The sequence below is a fragment of the Schistocerca piceifrons genome, chromosome 4 (genome assembly GCF_021461385.2).
Source record: "Schistocerca piceifrons isolate TAMUIC-IGC-003096 chromosome 4, iqSchPice1.1, whole genome shotgun sequence".
Classification (NCBI taxonomy): domain Eukaryota; kingdom Metazoa; phylum Arthropoda; class Insecta; order Orthoptera; family Acrididae; genus Schistocerca; species Schistocerca piceifrons.
Window position 1 is genome coordinate 508,851,058 of NC_060141.1, and position 18,811 is coordinate 508,869,868.

Here is an 18,811-nt window from a genome sequence, read left to right on the forward strand (position 1 = left end):
CCGCACTCCTAAACATCGCTAGGTCCACTGTTACCGATGTGGTAGTGAAGTGGAAACGTGAAGGGACACGTACAACACAAAAGCGTACAGGCCGACCTCTATCGTTGACTGACAGAGACCACCGACAGTTGAAGAGCGTCGTAGTGTGTAATATGCAGACATCTATCCAGACCATCACACACTAGTTCCAAACTGCATGAGTATCCACTACAAGTACTATGACAGACGGAAGATGAGAAAACTTGGATTTCATGGTCTAGCGGTTGCTCATAAGCCACACATCAAGCCGGTAAATGCCAAAAGACGCATCGCTTGGTGTAAGGACTGTAAACATTGGACGATTGAGCAGTGGAAGTACGTTGCGTGGAGTAACGAATCATGGTACACAATGTGGTGAGCCGATTGCAGGGTGTGGATATGACGAATGCCTGGTGAACGTCATCTATCAGCGTGTGTAGTGCCAACAGCAAAATTCGGAGGCGGTGGTGGTATGGTGTGGTCGTGTTTTTCATGGAGGGGGCTTGTACTCCTTGTTGTTTTGCGTGGCGCTATCACAACACAGGCCTACATTGATGTTTTAAGCACCTCCTTGCTTCCCACCGTTGAAGAGCAATCTGGGGATGGCGATTGCATATTTCAACACGATCGAGCATCTGTTCATAAAGAACGGCCTGTGGCGGAGTGGTTACACGACAATAACATCCCTGTAATGGTCTGGCCTGCACAGTGTTCTGACCTGAATCCTATAGCACAACTTTGGGATGTTTTGAAACGCCGACTTCGTGCCAGGTCTCGCCGACCGACATCGATACCTCTCGTAAGTGCAGCACTCCGTGAAGAGTGGGCTGCCATTCCGCAATACACCTTCCAGCACCTGACTGAACGTATGCCTGCGAGAGTGGAAGCTGTCATCAAGGCTAATGTTGGGCCAACACCATACTGAATTCCAGCATTAGCGATGGAGGGCGCCACGAACTTATTAGTTATTTTCAGCCAGGTGTCCGGATACTTTTATTCACATAGCGTATTTCTCAAAAATGTGACATGATTCTGACGTGATTTGTTTCACACCTTACCACAAGTGCTTGTCCAGAAAAGCGAATAAAGGCAGCTATTGTTTCTAGAAGACACTTGGACCTTTCTCTATCACTTGTGCAGCTGGTTGATTTAAGGTGCCTCGGGACGGACAGAGTAAATATGAGTTATAGTCACTGTTTATCCCATTTGCAACAAATTCATCACTACTGACAACAAATACTTTACGTTTCTCGCAGCTAGTTATAAATATTGTCAACAATACAACAACAGTGTCCAATGTCGAACAGTACACTTACGTCATTCTGAAGGGTCTCTGTTTTTCTGGCAAGTTTATTAACGTGCTCTATATTGTATGCCTAATAGACACTTATTCATCACACATTTCTACAATATCTAGTCTGTTATAAAGAAGTCCCAAAACAACGCAAATCACATTTTTAATACACCTACTATTTTCAGTTTCTTTTCAGAGAATCTAAGACGTGCGAGACTAACACATGGTAACATCCATTACCCATGCGTTTATATTATGGTCTCTATAGTGACCAAACCTGTTCTCTGGTGGAAGTGTCTGAAACTAATCCAATTAATATTAGCGGCTCACAAAAGCGCTAAAACCATATTCAGTTTAATGGGTGTCTGCGGTTGTTATATGATGTTAAGAAAGAATTTTTAGACGTAAGTTCTTCATCACGTCAGGAAGGACAGGTAATGGCAAACTTTTCCAGCGCATTTGGAACAAAATTTCTCAATTAATGAGTACTGCTGCGCATTGCTTCTTGCAACTGATCTCGTCGGCAAAAACCGGTATTAGGTGAACGAACCTTCAAAATTTTCCACCGCGAAATAATAACTAACTCCGCAGTCGGCCCAGAGGACCACGCAACGCTAACCGCCCATTGTATCATCCCCTGCTGTGTGGTGTAATTCGGATGCGGTATGGAGCGGCATGTGGTCAGCACACCGCTTTCCGGCCGTTGTTGGCTCTCCAGACCTTGGAGCCGCTACTTTTCACTCAAGTAGCTCCTCAGCTGACGTCACGAGGCTGAGTGCACTCCGTCACAAACCTCCCACTAATGAAAAAAGCCCTGGCAGTACCAGGTGTTATCGTTTTCGAATATCGAAATGGATGCGTAAAAAACACAACGGTCGATTTCCTTCCTTCTCCATCTCCAATCCGGGACAATACTCTTTCTCTAACGACATCGACGAAGAAGGGATGTTAAACTCTAATATATCTTCCTTCCTTTTTAAGGTCGTGGCTTCCAACATTGTTAGATATGTTATAGTATAAGTGATTCTCTTTGTTTATGCAAATTTTACATGAATAATAAAAGAACATACTTGGGAGTGATAGGAAGAAAAATATGTTCAGCTTCCAGGTCTCGACAGGTTGCTGTGATATTGAAATGACGAATGATGCCAAGTCGATAATAGAACGATTGGCTGCATGAGTCGTAATTTAATGTAAGTACTACAACGGCAAAAAGTGAGAAATTAGAATAAATATAGGGACGTGGGCAGCTCAAAGCCCAAAACGCACAAGGGAGGAAGTAACTAATGTGCAAAGCTCCGTCTTGAACAGGAGGAGAATAGCTGTAGATGTGTCCAAATCTCTTGCTCGTGAGTGTCAGATAATTCGCTAATGTTTCTCCAGTTCTCTCCAGGCGAAAGAAATCTCTCAATTATTTATATCATATTGAAGACTAGATCATATTCTGCCAGAATTTCTTAAATTGGGGCAGTGGTAATCAAACGATTATTCAAGTTATCATGCAGTATATAATCTACGAGACTGGAGATAAGTGATTGGACTTTCTGAAGAATACCATCTACAAAATCCCAAAGATTGCAAGAACAGATAAATGCGAGAACCACCGTATAACCAGCTTAACAACGTATACATTCATGTGCCTGGAAAGAATAAAATGCAAAAGAATGGGAAAGAAAACTGAGGATGTGTTAGATGTCTATCAGACTAGCTGTAGGAAAGGAGGAGGTAGCGGAAGGGAAGTTCTGATGTTGCGCTTGATAATGGAAACAAGGCTTACACTTTCGTAGGATTTATCACCCTTCCAAAACCGTTCAACAACGTAAGGTGAGGCGCGGATGATTAAATTCCTCAGAGAATGTGTATATTGTTCATGATTTCGAACAAGTTTAAGGTTATTTGATTTTAAAACGCTGACCATGGCACGTATGCGTTTTTATTTCGAGACATATGTTAACCTATTATAAAGCAATGTCCGTGGTGATACGGTGACAAAACCCGCACGTGGCTTGCACATTTTTGTTCTCATGTGTAGAACTTCACAGATTTCGAAAATATTACACGATTTCATGAGAACATGGTGTGCCAGAACTTATTGTTCTTCCCTCACTGCCGCGTGGGTTAGGACATGCTTGAAGCATGTGACGTAATTTTTGATTGATAAAGCCCAAGGTCGGAGGGTTAGGTGGCGGGAGGAGGAGAGAAGCACGGGGTAGTGAACTTAGTGGGGAAGGTAGTGAATTTAGCTACTCACAAATGAAATAGAATGTTTATTTCAAATGAAGCCTCAGGCGGGAAAATGGCTTCAAGTTCAACTGGAAAGCTTAGTTTGATGTCACCTCGATCGCTCTGCGATTACGACGTTCTCTGGCGTCGCACACTTTCTCATTTACATTCATATTTTCTAGACTTCTGCTCAGATCATTTCAGAAGTTTATTTCTACCTTTCCAACCGAGCGAGGTGGAGGGCTGCCAAATTCACTGGACTCGCCATTTGCAATAGCAGAGTTCAAACTCCCGTTCGGCTACTCTGACTTAGGTTTTCCACAAGTTCTCCAAACCGAGAAAGATCACCGTCGGAAGCGTTGCCTTAGAAACTACACAGCTGACTTCCTTCCATGTCTCCTTCCATTGTTCTCAATGTTTTTCGAGAAGAACACTAAATAAAGAAATCCAAAAAGATATTGAAAATTTCGAAGTCCTTATTCCAAAAATCGATATTCAATATCGGCACACGTTTGCTGGAAGCACTACATCTGAACAACTGTCCACAACAGACTTTTAAGGCCTTCCTTCCGTATTAGTAATTGAAGCTCAAGATTCTTCTACACACATTTTTCATCTTTGTGCCTAGGTGCTTTACCACCTAACCGTATGTCATTGCAACTGTTTATTCCAGCTCATTGTCATTTCTTAATTATACTTTTAGAGCAAAATCTAGCGGTTTTCGCACTCTTGCAGTCGCAATGACAATTAATTAATCATCAAGGATGATCGTTTTTTGTTGACTAACGGTTTCCCAGTCTTACTTAAAAAGTAACTAGAGGCTGCTACAGAAAAGTTTCATGAAAAAGGCCTCTTTTGGATCACGCGTTCGTCACAACAGTCTGTGTGAGAGTCATGATACATTTATACAGCGTGTTATCGTTTTTTAATTGTTTGGGTATAGTATTTTCTGAAGTAGAGATTAGGGACGAGTCTAGCACTTCCCCAAAAGAGCGTGGGAACACACTTAGAGTGTTTGGTGTACCAGCCCAACGATCGTTTCTTCCGCGCGGATTCCATCAGTGTTTGTATGGCTCACCTTACCGTCTCGTAAGCTAGCGCGCTGCATTTAAGGCAAGCTATACGAGCATGTCCGGGAACTGTAAACTACGGATTCGAAGTTTTCTCTGAAGAAAACTGCATAAAAATTTCCATGTATCCACAAAGATCGAGATGAAATTAGAGTAAGAAAAAAAAACTTTAAATTTATAGTTCGAGAACAGTGCACTTAGCTACAAGAGAGGCGTTGTGCTTCACGGTGCAGTTTACTGTCAAATTTCCGACAGCATACGTTTTCTAGAAGAGTCAAAAGTCATTATGTTCTCCTACTGTATCTAGCGACAAGTGCACGAAGTCAAAATTGGAGGGATTCGATCTCTCACAGAGGGCCACCAACAACTGTTTCTCCAGCGGAACATTCGCGAGTGGAACAGGAAATGGGGAAAACACAATGGTACAGAAAGTACTCTCCGCTAGACACCATAAGGTAGCTTGCGGAATAAACCGAATGTTTCAGGAGAAATAGTCAATATTCAGGGACATGACAGAAACAACCATTCGAAAGAAAAAAGTCTAGTAAACATGATCTCTAAAATGCGTACTTAAGAACTACAGATGAGCAAATCTCTTCAGTTGCAAATTCTTTGCTTTCTATAATGTAAACGAGTGTGGACCAAATCAAGAAATAAATGTGCAGTAAACGTGAGAACGTGTTCACGTTCGCTGTTATGCCGGCCGGGGTGGCCGAGCGGTTCTAGGCGCTAAAGTCTGGAACCGTGCGACCGCTACGGTCGCAGGTTCTAATCTTGCCTCGGGCATGGATGTGTGTGATGTCCTTAGGTTAGTTAGGTTTAAGTAGTTCTAAGTTCTTCTAGGTGACTGATGACCACTTTACAGCTCATGTTTACTGGGCTTTTATTTCTTGTTTTGGTCCACACTCTCTCAAAACATGGAAAGCAAAGAATTTGCAATGGAGAAGTTATGTTTCACAGTAGCGAAGATGAACAGATGCTTATACATCTTTTAAGTTATGGGTTTTTGAGCCCACGTTTATCACACATTTTTTTCCTTGTTTTCGTCCACACTACCTCATCCCTGAATATAGAAAGCAAATACCTTGCAGAAGAAGAGGTTTTTTTCACAGTGTCGAAGATGAAGAGGTGCTCATAACTCTTAAGGTAAGCATTTTAGAGCCCATGTTTGCTAGACTGTTGTGATTCAAATGATCGTTCCTGTCACGCCCATGAACACTGACCATTCCTCATGGGACACCCTGTAGTTGTAAATGTAGTTAGAGATATCGCATCTAACATGCAGCTTTCTGAATTATCCTCTCGCCGGAGCATTCTCTGACGGTAGTCGTGTCCAAAATTTGCCCCTTCTCCTTGTCGTCTGATGCTCAACAGCAATAGCTAAGTACTCCGACATTTCCAACGAATTTGTTCGGTCCGTCAGTGGTACGGGTAGCGGTAACGAAGGCCGGCCGCGTGCATGCGGTCGCAGAAACAGTCGCGGTGCTGGGGGAGGAGGGCAGTCCTGTGTGTAGCGGAGAATTCGAGCCGCCCGGCGCTGCGGCGCACTGGTGGGGTTTCCCCAAGTCGCGCCCGACAAGGGAACCCCGAAATCGTTCCGCTCCTCAGCCCGGCTCAGCCCAGCACCGAACAGCGCAGCACGGCAGCGACTGCTGCGCCCTGGCTCGTCTGGCTCCGTTCCAGCGGAACAGTTCTCCTCCCTATGCCGGCACTACCTAGGATATTACGTGTTGCCAGTAGCTAAAGTTTTTGGGATTTCTTCTTAACTGCTACACTACCGTACGTTTCTAGCATTTGTAGACTTAGAGAAAGCTTTTGAGAATGTTGACTGGAATACTCTCTTTCAAATTCTGAAGGTGGCAGGGGTAAAATACAGGGAGCGAAAGGCTATTTACAATTTGTACAGAAAGCAGTTGGCAGTTATAAGAGTCGAGGGACATGATTGGGAAGCAGTGGTTGGGAAGGGAGTGAGACAGGATTGTAGCCTCTCCCCGATGTTATTCAATCTGTATATTGAGCAAGCAGTAAAGGAAACAAAAGTTCGGAGTAGGTATTAAAATTCATGGAGATGAAATAAAAACTTTAAGGTTCGCCGATGACATTGTAATTCTGTCAGAGACAGCAAAGGACTTGGAAGAGCAGTTGAACGGAGTGGACAGTGTCTTGAAAGGAGGGTATAAGATGAACATCAACAATAGCAAAACGAGGATAATGGAATGTAATCGAATTAAATCGGGTGATGCTGAGGGAATTAGATTAGGAAATGAGACACTTCAAGTAGTAGATGAGTTTTGCTATTTGGGGAGCAAAATAACTGATGATGGTCGAAGTAAAAAGGATATAAAATGTAGATTGGCAATGGAAAGGAAAGCGTTTCTGAAGAAGAAAAAGTTGTTAACATCAAGTATAGATTTAAGTGTCAGAAAGTCGTTTCTGAAAGTATTTGTATGGAGTGTAGCCATGTATGGAAGTGAAACATGGACGATAAATAGTTTAGACAAGAAGAGAATAGAAGATTTCGAAATGTGGTGCTACAGAAGAATGCTGAAGATTAGATGGGTTGATCACATAACTAATGAGGAGGTATTGAGCAGAATTGGGGAGAAGAGGAGTTTGTGGCACAACTTGACTAGAAGAAGGGATCGGTTGGTAGGACATGTTCTGAGACATCGAGCGATCACCAATTTAGTATTAGAGGGCAGCGTGGAGGCTAAAAATCGAAGAGGGAGACCAAGAGATAAATACACTAAACAGATTCAGAAGGATGTAGGTTGCAGTAGGTACTGGGAGATAAAGAAGCTTGCACAGGATAGAGTAGCATGGAGAGCTGCATCAAATCAGTCTTAGGACTGAAGACCACAACAACAACAACAACATCGTTTATAAATCGCCTTTTACTCTATCTGTTACTGCTATCACAAAATGTAGGAGGAAGTAGTGATAAGAGAGTTTATTAACTACCAAAGAAAACTCATACTTGATCACAGAATGCAGGCTTTCATTGACGGAATTTGCATTACTGCTGATACTTGTTTTATGGGCATACGGCCGTGGGCCTAGGCATAATTCTCTGCCTAACATTTCGTCTTCCAATGCTGGAGATTTCATCAGAGGCTTTAACTACTCAGAAAGCTTGTTTGAGACCGTAACTGCTTTCTGAGTCGTTAAAGCCTCTGATGATGGCTCCACCATTCGAAGACGAAACGTTAGGCAGAGAATTATGCAGTGTACGATGGCCTTATTCCCACAGAACAAATTGTAGAGAATGGTCTTGACGGAATTCGTATGGCAAATTCTCCATACAGCTTACAGCTGAAGAACAGGGGAAGTTTGATCACGACGGTTACATTGAAGTCCAGATCCGATAGCAGTGCCGTCAACGAAGCACAGCAGTTAGCACCGAAAACATGTTAATCGAGGAACACCAATGCTATGTCATACAATACCAGGACTGGAGATGATGTATCGCCTCCTTAAGGAAAGAAAAGATCTTTCTTGTACCTAGTTCACGGAAAGTTTGGCATCTCATTGGGGCAGTTCTTGCAAAAGATGTACCTTGGTGCAGAAATCCATGACGAATTGCCGGTAGTACAAGCACATTTCGGGAAATCTCACATCACGAAGCGCCAAGGATCGGAAAATCTGTGCTCTGATCGGCTTCTGTCATATTCAGATTCACAATATGGCACAGGGACAAAAAATGCTGTATATAAGACCGAGTCGTTTTCCCATGACTTTGGTCCCTGTTTTTCAATTGTTCTTCTGCTAAGCGGACTTGCTGCTGACGGCCACCAAACTTTTCTTTTCACTTGTGGCTGGAATTCGTCCTACCTAGTGAGCTTCTCTTCATTGTCCTCGAACGCGCTGTGCCGTTGCACTAAAGATATACATTTGCCAAACATCATATCATCCCACCTATTGTATATGGCTTCTTCTTTCACCTTGTACTGGCCAGCGTCTCCGGAAAACACTGATAAACGCCTGGCGTGCACGTAATATGTAGCTGTTTTGAAATGTGCTGGTTTCTTGAATATTCAGACCTTGGGAACGATGTATTGCTTGAATTCCGGTTCCTGTCTGTATAGGCGAAGACTTTTGCATTATCTGATTGGAGCCAAGGTGACATAGATGGCTTGAAGTATCCAACGTCTCCACGAATGAGTATCACGTCGTGATGGCAATCGAGTCCAAATTCGGAAGTAGGATCGTCAATGAAGTACTACATTTAGCACTGAAATCCGTTTGTTACGAATAACAAAATGCAGATAGAAAAAAATGAACTCCTGGACGGTGTGCACTGCTATTCATATACACTATTCTAGAATAAACAACGGTTACTAACATGAATTCCGAGAACCTTCAAGAAATGGGAAATGGTAAACAACAAATTATAGCTCGTGGTTGGGTTTGAGTTGGCTACCCGCAGAACGACAAACAAATACACTAACCGCTACGTCACATAGAATGCAGCGCAGCTCGCCGCAACATATATTTACAAACAAGTCATTTATAGTACGTTTAAAATAAGTTGATGCTTTTGACAGTTCAGTGCGGAACGAGTGGAGGGAAGCGTAGTTGCCAGCGTGTGCTGGCCGCGTCAGCAGGTGACCGCAGTATACCGCGGAACCTGGAAGGCTCGCTGGACTGCGTGATCAGCAAGCCGGCGGATATGCGCTTTTTCTAAAAACAACTTTAAAGAAACTATTCTGTAAAAAAACTCTGATTCTCGACCGACACACCCTTGAAAATAGTAGTCAACCATCCAGCCAAAGGCTACTTAACAAAGTTTCAAGAAACAGTATTAACTGGGGAATCAGGATTAGAGTAATTATAGTGTGCACATAGGTATTTAAACTGTAATTATTTCCACGCCCCATAAGCAAACAGAACAGGAAGAAACCCTAATACGTCATTCAATATGAGGTTTAGTCTACCATTCGCTTCGCAGTAGATATCAGATTGTAGATACAGATGCAGAGGTGGAAGTACGACACTGATCACATACAGCAGTTGACAAAAAATTGGAAACACCACAAACACAACACATTACCAAGCCTAACGTGGTGTAGTAAAACTTTTGGCGTTCAAAACAACTGCCAGTCGTCGCGAAACGGATAAATACAGGCTCTGCATGGTTTTCAAGGGAATCTTACACTATTCTTCCTGCAAAGTAGTGACAAGCTCAGGTAACGATGGAGGAGATGCTAGTGATTACGCACCCATCTGTACCAAGAAGACCACTAAGGCTCAACAATATTGAGATCTGGTGACTGTAGTGGCCAGCAGAGGTACGAAAATTCATCCTTGTGCTCATAGATTCGAGCTCTGGCATCTGTTTTCGGTGAATAGGGACAGCAGCGCCATTGCGGAACAAACATTGTACCATGGGACAGACCTGATCAGCCACAATGATCATATAATCCCAGGTGGTAACGCGACTTTAACCGTGGGTCCATGGAATACCACTGTATGGTTGCCCAACACATCGCCATCGCCGAACCGCCCCCCCCTCTCCCCCCCCCCCCCCCCACGCTTGACTCTTGGGGTGTAAATTCAGTCAGAATTTGGAAACAGTGTGAAACAGCTTTACTTCTGCCAGTACCTCGTCTCCTACCTTTCAAACTTTACAGAAGCCCTCCTGCCAACCTTGCAGAACTAACACCCCTGAAAGAAAGGATATTACGAAGACATGGCTTAGCCGCAGCCTGGAGGATGTTTCCAGAATTAGATTTTTACTTTGCAGCTGAGTGTGAACTGATATGAAACTTCCTGGCAGATTAAAACTGTGTGCCGGACCGAGACTCGAACTCGGGACCTTTTCCTTTCGCGGGCAAGTGCTCTACCAACTGAGCTACCCAAGCACGACTCACGCCCCGTTCAAAGGTCCCGAGTTTGAGTCTCGGTACGGCACACAGTTTTAATCTACCAGGAAGTTTCATATCAGCGCACACTCCGCTGCAGAGTGAAAATCTCATTTAGTGTGAAACAATTCTCACCGGACCAAATGACAATTTTCGTTTACTCCGTACTCCAGATTTTGTGGCTCGGCATCGCATTTTCCTGCTACGGGAATTTGCATCACTGATGATTGTTTTGTAATTCCAACTCGCCCTGCACTTCCTTTCTTATGGAGCCCCCCTTCGTGCAGTTTTGGTGCTGACAGGATTCACGAATCTATTTCTGCAGTGACTTTTGCAGCCGTCGTCCACTTATATTTCATCACAATTCAGTACACATTTTTTTCCACGTTGTGACTTAGCGGATGACGTTCTTCTGCTTTCCCTGTATGCGGTATAAATCTTTGATACGGTGCCTCTTAAAACATCAAATATTTCGGCTGCCTTGGCTACGGAAGCGCCCTTCATATGAATACCAAAAATCTGACCATGTTTGAAGCCGCTGATGTGCGACGTAATGCACTCACAAACAGACAGAACACTTTTCTGACCACTAATGACACTTGCAACGTATTGATTATGTCGCACAGGTACCGTTCGTGATCAAATTCGGCAGTGCAGTGCGACCTGCATGCTTGCCAAACAACTGCATTTATGCTCAAGAACGTATTTTTTTGACCAACCCCTGTATTTGTACTGAAATATTTAACTGACGATAAGGAGTATGATAATGGTCTTGTATTTTCAGATACAGAAAAAGCTTTCGGTAGTGGATCTTGATAAAAAGTGAATGCGGTAGGGCACCGATTTAGCGATAATACTTAAAACGTATACCCAAATGGTCAGGTGTGGATTTGTAAGTCCCTCCTTCCGAATGCGTACGTATAGCGCCGCGAGGGAATTGAAGTATTTGAGCACGCTGATACACACTTAATACATAACTATAATACGAGAAAAAGAGGACGATAGCCAAAGACTTACGTACAGTCTGCATAAGTTATTGGAGTATGATCTAAAATTTCAGACCAAAAGACGAACATCATAACTTTCAAAGGAGAAGAGTATAAAAGGAGTCCGCCGGCCGCTGTGGCCGAGCGGTTCTAGGCGCTTCACTCCGGACCCACACGGCTGCTACGGTCGCAGGTACGAAACATGCCTCGGGCATGGATGTGTGTGATATCCTTAGGTTAGTTAGGTTTAAGTAGTTGTAAGACTAGGGGACTGATGACCTCAGATGTTAAGTCCCGTAGTGCTTAGAGCCATAGAAAAGGACTCCCAAACCATACTTTGAACCAAGCTACAGTTTTGAATATTTGGATGTGAACATGTACAAAAGATAGGAAAATATCTGCCAACAAATTACACGTATTTTACTGAAGAAAAAATATAAACGAAGAAAAAATTGGACAAGCCACATCCTGAATGATGGGTTATTTCAACGTACGTAGTCTCGGGACTGGGGCCATCTTCTGATGGCAGCGAAGATCTCTCGTACAAATTTCACGTGTTTGTCCTTTAATACAATTTTTAAATCATTTGTTCAAGAAGTGTGACTGGAGTTTTCCCTTCAGAGGTACCTGCGAAAACAGCAGCGGCGTTCTCAAACCTTCATGGGAATATAATAAGAAATTTAGCGAAGAGGGCACGGAAGGCTACGCTCTTGAATTCTATAATACTGTAGTTTCAGCAGTTTTATAAAATACGACACTATCGAAACGGGGGATTCTAGAAGGCAGAATGTTACGCTGAGATCGAGGAAGCTATTGGATCCCAGTAAGAGAAAAATAAATACGCAAAGGCACTGAAAAATCTCCAAGTCCATAAACCAAGCATCGGTAATCAAAACCTGCACACATTTGCTCAAAAAACTGCATGTGGGTATCAGTCCACAAGGGACTTTAAAGACTTTAATGAAGAAAAATGACATTAACCCAACACTCTAGCACCGTCAAAATTCCACAGGCAATAAATCCTCTTTAATCGCCGCATCCAATCCAGTGTTGCAAACTGATTTATGGTATTCGAAGCAAATAAACAGAGACATGTGACAAATTGCTGTGGTGGGAGAGAAAAACGGGCTGCGAGTGACGCGAAGGTTTCGTCGCGTTATTCAGGGGACGAGGTGTGAAATGAGATTCATGCGGCCACTTCTGTGCTAATTCGCTTCTTCCGCCGCAGAAATTCGTGACGAGAGACAAGTGTCGATTACCCATGCTTTCAGTGATCACTATGCCTGTTAATTAATATATATCTGTTTTGCGCCTGCTCACTTCCTCTCAAGAACGCCTGAAAAAGAAACACCAGAAATAATATGATTGGGTTTATTAACAAAGCTTTGTGGTGGACCTCTAATGAGTTTCCCGCCGGAACATATTAAAATGAGAGAATCGTCGACGCAAAGCTTATCCAACTAATGAATTCCGTTTGGAATGTATTTTCTTTTATTTGAAGACCCAGCCAAGATTCAGGCTCTCTCTGGCTGATGTTTCTGTAATATACAGACGACTATCAAGCATATTGTATCGCAATAAAAGGTACCGCTTTCAGTAGCTACATTCCAAGATTCATGAGCTACTAAGTTTGAAAAATGTCTAAGTTTACTCTGATAAGAGATTTTATTCCTAGTGTTAGTCATTCACCATTCATCATACTAATCTCAAGAACACTTAATTTTCCTGACAGATTTATTATCACTTACGATGCTTTATTCTGGCGCATTTTCAACGAGGTGCAAGTAATAGGCCTTGTTCCTCTCCGGGACGCCAAGAACATGATACCTGGAAATATACCTGTACGAAGGACAATCTTTCTTACATTGGGGACGCTGACCTTAGCTAATTCGTAAGCTCTTTTAGCACTCAAGAAGAAATAAATTAGACACGTGTATTTGGTACCTTGTAGGATCAGCAACGACGCAGCTTGACATGGACGCTACGTGGTACCGAAAACGCTGGGGAGCCGCCCTAATTTACAAAATCCCAGGTACCGCCAGTATCTCACTTAGAGCGATCATAGCTAGGAGAAAGGCGAGTACGTCACTTGAATGGGTAAAGTAGCCTGGTAATCCACGTGACCACCTTCCTGTCTGTGTTCTGGAACCGTTCAGACACGGTTCGGCAGCAACGGTTTGGTATTTGTCTTTTTAGGTGAGAGGTTGCCTGTAGAGTGCTGAAGGAGGAATAACGGATGTATGTAATTAGGCAGTAGGTAAATGGACCGTTCGCCACTGGCAAGTGACGGCAAAAAAGATCAGGGCTTCTTGGAGGCCAGTGATGAAGTGCTCTGTCATGGGCTGCCTGGCGGCCGATCCATCGCCTCGGGTAGTTGACGTTCAGGTTTCATAACTAACCTTTTTCGTAGGACTCTCCATACAGCTGATTGTCGAATTTGCAGCTCTCTGCTAGCTCTGCGAGTCGATTTTCCTGGGCTGCGAACAAATGCTTGCTGGATGCGTGCTACATTTTCATCACTCGTTCTCGGCCGTCCGGAACTTTTCCCTTTGCACAAACACCCATTCTCTGTAAACTGTTTATACCAACGTGTAATACACCACCTATCAGGAGGTTTAACACCATACTTCGTTCGAAATGCACGCTGAACAACTGTCGTCGATTCACTTCTGCCGTACTCAATAACACAAAAAGCTTTCTGTTGAGCAGTCGACATCTTCGCATCAACTGACGCTGACGCCTAGTCAACAGCGCCTCAAGCGAACAAATGTACAACTAAATGAAATTTTATAGCTCCCTTAATTCGCCGACAGATAGTGCTTAGCTCTGCCTTTTGTCGTTGCAGAGTTTTAAATTCCTAAAGTTGTGGTATTGTTTTTGAATCACCCTGTATAATTAGGTGCATGCTGTTGAACGAACTTGCGGATGACATGATGTACGCTGAGCAAAACGGCAACAGAAAAAGCACAAAAAATATGCCGCAAACAGCGACAAAAATGAGATTTTCACTTTGCAGCGGAATGTGCGCTTATATGAAACTTCCTGGCAGATTAAAACTGTGTGCCGGACCGAGACTCGAAGTCAGGACGTTTGCCTTTCGCGAGCAAGTGCTCTACCAACTGAGCTACCCAAGCATGACTCACGCCCCGTCCTCACAGCTTTACTTCTGCCAGTACCTCGTCTCCTACCTTCCAAACTTTACAGAAGCTCTCCTGCGAACCTTGCAGAACTAGCACTCCTGAAAGAAAGGATATTGCGGAGACATGGCTTATCCACAGCCTGGGGGATGTTTCCAGAATGAGATTTTCACTCTGCAGCGGAGTGTGCGCTGATATGAAACTTCCCGGCAGATTAAAACTGTGTGCCGGACCGAGACTCTAACTCGGGACCTTTGCCTTTCGTGGGCAAGTGCTTGGGTAGCTCAGTTGGTAGAGCAGTTGCCCGCGAAAGGCAAAGGTCCCGAGTTCGAGTCTCGGTCCGGCACACAGTTTTAATCTGCCAGGAAGTTTCAGCGACAAAAATTTCTAAAAACGTGCCATAACGTATAATAAACACTTCTGTTCGTACGAAGAAGTCTAAGATTGGGTGTCTGATTGGTTTGCTTCAAAAGACGAACATTTTTATTGGGGTGGTGTCCACAAATTGCCAGCAAGGTGGTCAAAATGTATAGAAAGCAATGGTCAGTACTTTGAATAAAATGTTTTTACTTTTCAATTCAAAATAAGTCTTTCATTTTCACAAAAATACGCTCATTTCATACCGGTACACCTGGTATATAATTTTGGCATGTACAGAAGTAGTAGGGAGAAGAAGAGTTCGAAATTTCCGTGTCGGTAGTTCTAGCTTGCAAAGCTGGCCCATTTACCGGCCGGGAATGCAGAGATGTAAAGCGAGCAGTTGAAAGCGTGGCCCGTGCTTCGTGGAATTTGAACGTGAACTTGTGTATTAGTTGGTGCCGCTGCCGCTGCCCGCCGCGGGCTCTGCAGATACGGCACGGCAGTAGGACCCGCGCGGGCCCACGGAAGCTCCACGCACGTCTGGGCTTACAGCGCAAAACAGGATTACGTGCGCCGCCATTCACCGGCAGCCAACGAATCTGCGGCTCGTAAATGAAATTCCCGTACATCCATCCTCCCTCAAAAAACGAAAAAAAGCGCCGCATTTCACGATATACAGCGATAAAAAAAGAGAGAGGAAACACTAAATCCCGGAGCACAGTGACAAAACGAGCAACAGTCTGATCGTTTTTATTGCATCACGTTTAGATGAATCACACTTGCCGGACAAATCCAATATAAAATCCCATTACTTTTTGCCATTACAAGTTGTCTGCGCAGATATTAAAATTGCGGGGAGCAGAGCTGCCCGGAGGACGAGTGTTTTCCAATCCCGCGCGCTCGGCTCGCGAGAGATGGAGCGCCGAATTCGCGATGAGTGAGCGACAGGCGGCGATCCAGCTGCCTGTACATTCCGTTAAGCCGCGTGTCCCTCACTGTCCGCCATAAGCACTGCACATTTAGGTTTGTACCGATAGCGCAATTCTCTGCGACGAGAACGTTTTCTGTAAATTTTAAAGGTACACTTGTGTTAGTCGGGAATGATTTATGATCAGAATACAGGGTGCCCCAAAATGGGCATATGAAATCTGCTCCCAATGATTTTTATAGCAATACAAAATCTGAGAAATCTGGTCCGAGAATTCCAGGAAATTCTCTGATGCCCATATTACGACCTACCTGAGGGTCGTCGAGCAGATGAGCAATACTATAGGCCTATATCTCTGACGTCGATCTGTTGCAGAACTTTAGAACATGTTTTTTGCCCGCGTATCATGTCGTTTCTGGAAACCCAGAAACTACTCTGTAGGAATCAACTTGGATTCCGGAAACAGCGATCGTGTGAGACCCAACTCGCTTTATTTGTTCATGAGACCCAGAAAATATTAGATACAGGCTCCCAGGTAGATGCTGTTTTCCTTGACTTCCGGAAGGCGTTCGATACAGTTCCGCACTGTCGCCTGATAAACAAAGTAAGAGCCTACGGAATATCAGACCAGCTGTGTGGCTGGATTGAAGAGTTTTTAGCAAACAGAACACAGCACGTTGTTCTCAATGGAGAGACGTCTACAGACGTTTAAGTAACCTCTGGCGTGCCACACGGGAGTGTTAAGGGACCATTGCTTTTCACAATATATGTAAATGACCTAGTAGATAGTGTCGGAAGTTCCATGCGGCTTTTCGCGGATGATGCTGTAGTATACAGAGAAGTTGTAACATTAGAAAACTGCAGCGAAATGCAGGAAGATCTGCAGCGGATAGGCACTTGGTGCAGGGAGTGGCAACTGACCCTTACCATAGACAAATGTAATGTATTGCGAATACATAGAAAGAAGGATCCTTTATTGTATGATTATATGATAGCAGAACAAACACTGGTAGCAGTTACTTCTGTAAAATATCTGGGAGTATGCGTGCGGAACGATCTGAAGTGGAATGATCATATAAAATTAATTGTTGAGATTCATTGGGCGATTCCTTAGAAAATATAGTCAAACAACAAAGGAGGTGGTTTACAAAACACTCGTTCGACCTATACTTGAGTATTGCTCATCAGTCTGGGATCTGTACCAGATCGGTTTGACAGAGGAGATAGAGAAGATCCAAAGAAGAGCGGCGCGTTTCGTCACAGGGTTATTTGGTAAGCTTGATAGCGTTACGGAGATGTTTAGCAAACTCAAGTGGCAGACTCTGCAAGAGAGGCGCTCTGCGTCGCGGTGTAGCTTGCTGTCCAGGTTTCGAGAGGGTGCTTTTCTGGATGAGGTATCGAATATATTGCTTCCCCCTACTTATACCTCCCGAGGAGATCACGAGTGTAAAATTAGAGAGATCCCCGAGCGCGCACGGAAGCTTTCCGGCAGTCGTTCTTCCCGCGAACCATACGCGACTGGTACAGGAAAGGGAGGTAATGACAGTGGCACGTGCAGTGCCCACCGCCACACACTGTTGGGTGGCTTGCGGAATATAAATGTAGATGTAGATATACCTATCTCACGAGGGCTCTCGTCCACCAGCAACTCTTCCTATTAGTCAAGGTCCATCTGCTCTTCAGTTCTCGTCCATCTCTGGAGATAACAGTTTGATTAGTCACACTTAGCACAAATCTAACTTTCGTAGTGCCCAGTTCTTCTTCCTTGTGTGTCCGTGTATTTATACGAGGGTCGATCAATAACTAATAAAACATACTTTTTTCCTAAAAGAAGGTTGGTTTTATTCGGGACTCCAATACACCATATTATTCCCCACTCTTTTGGCTACAAAACCCAGTTCTTCAACATAACATCCGTTCAGTGGGACGGCCTTAACATCACCTTACTATGAGGGCCTGTATGCCCCCATGGTACCACTCCAGTGGTCGACGTTGGAGCCAACGTACACTACTGGCCATTAAAATTGCTACACCAGGAGGATATGCAGTTGATAAACGGGTATTCATTGGACAAAAATATTATACTAGAAGTGACATGTGATTACATTTTCCCGCAATTTGGGTGCATAGATCCTGAGAAATCAGTACCCAGAACAACCACTTCTGCCCGTAATAACGGCGTTGATACGCCTCGGCATTGAGTCAAACAGAGCTTGGATGACGTGTACAGGTACAGCTGTCCATGCAGCTTCAACACGATACCACAGTTCATCAAGAGAAGTGACTGGCGTATTGTGACGAGCCAGTTGCTCGGCTACCATTGACCAGGCGTTTTCAATTGGTGAGAGATCTGGAGAATGTGCTGGCCAGGGCAGCAGTCGAACATTTTCTGTATCCAGAAAGGCCCGTATAGGACCTGCAACATGCGGTCGTGCATTATCCTGCTGAAATGTAGGGTTTCGCAGGAAACGAATGAAGGGTAGAGCCACGGGCCGTAACACATCTGAAATGTAACGTCCATTGTTCAAAGAGCCGTCAATGCGAACGAGAGGTGACCGAGAAGAGTAATCAATGGCACCCCATATCATCACGCCGGGTGATACGCCAGAATGGCGATGACGAATACACGCTTCCGGTGGGCGTTCACCGCGAAGTTGCCGAACACGGATGCGACCATCATGATGCTGTAAACAGAACCTGGATTAATCCGAAAAAATGACGTTTTACCATTCGTGCACTCAGGTTCGTCATTGAGTACACCATCGCAGACGCTCCTGTCTGTGATGCATCGTCAAGGGTAACCGCAGCCATGGTCTACGAGTCGATAGTCCATGCTGCTGCAAACGTCGTCGAACTGTTCGTGCTGATGGTTGTTGTCTTGCAAACGTCCTCATCTGTTGACTCAGGGATCGAGACGTGGCTGCACAATCCGTT

General features: G+C 44.2%; 1 protein-coding gene and 1 non-coding gene across 2 annotated transcripts in view; one reads left to right on the forward strand and one right to left on the reverse strand.

Moving 5' to 3' along the window:
* Positions 1-18,811, reverse strand: part of LOC124795952 (homeobox protein OTX2-B-like) — a 332,264-nt gene that overhangs the window by 281,173 nt on the left and 32,280 nt on the right. The gene's annotated exons all lie outside the window — the stretch shown is intronic.
* Trnas-cga lies at positions 14,862-14,936 on the forward strand. The gene has a single exon. It is a non-coding gene; the product is annotated as a tRNA-Ser (tRNA).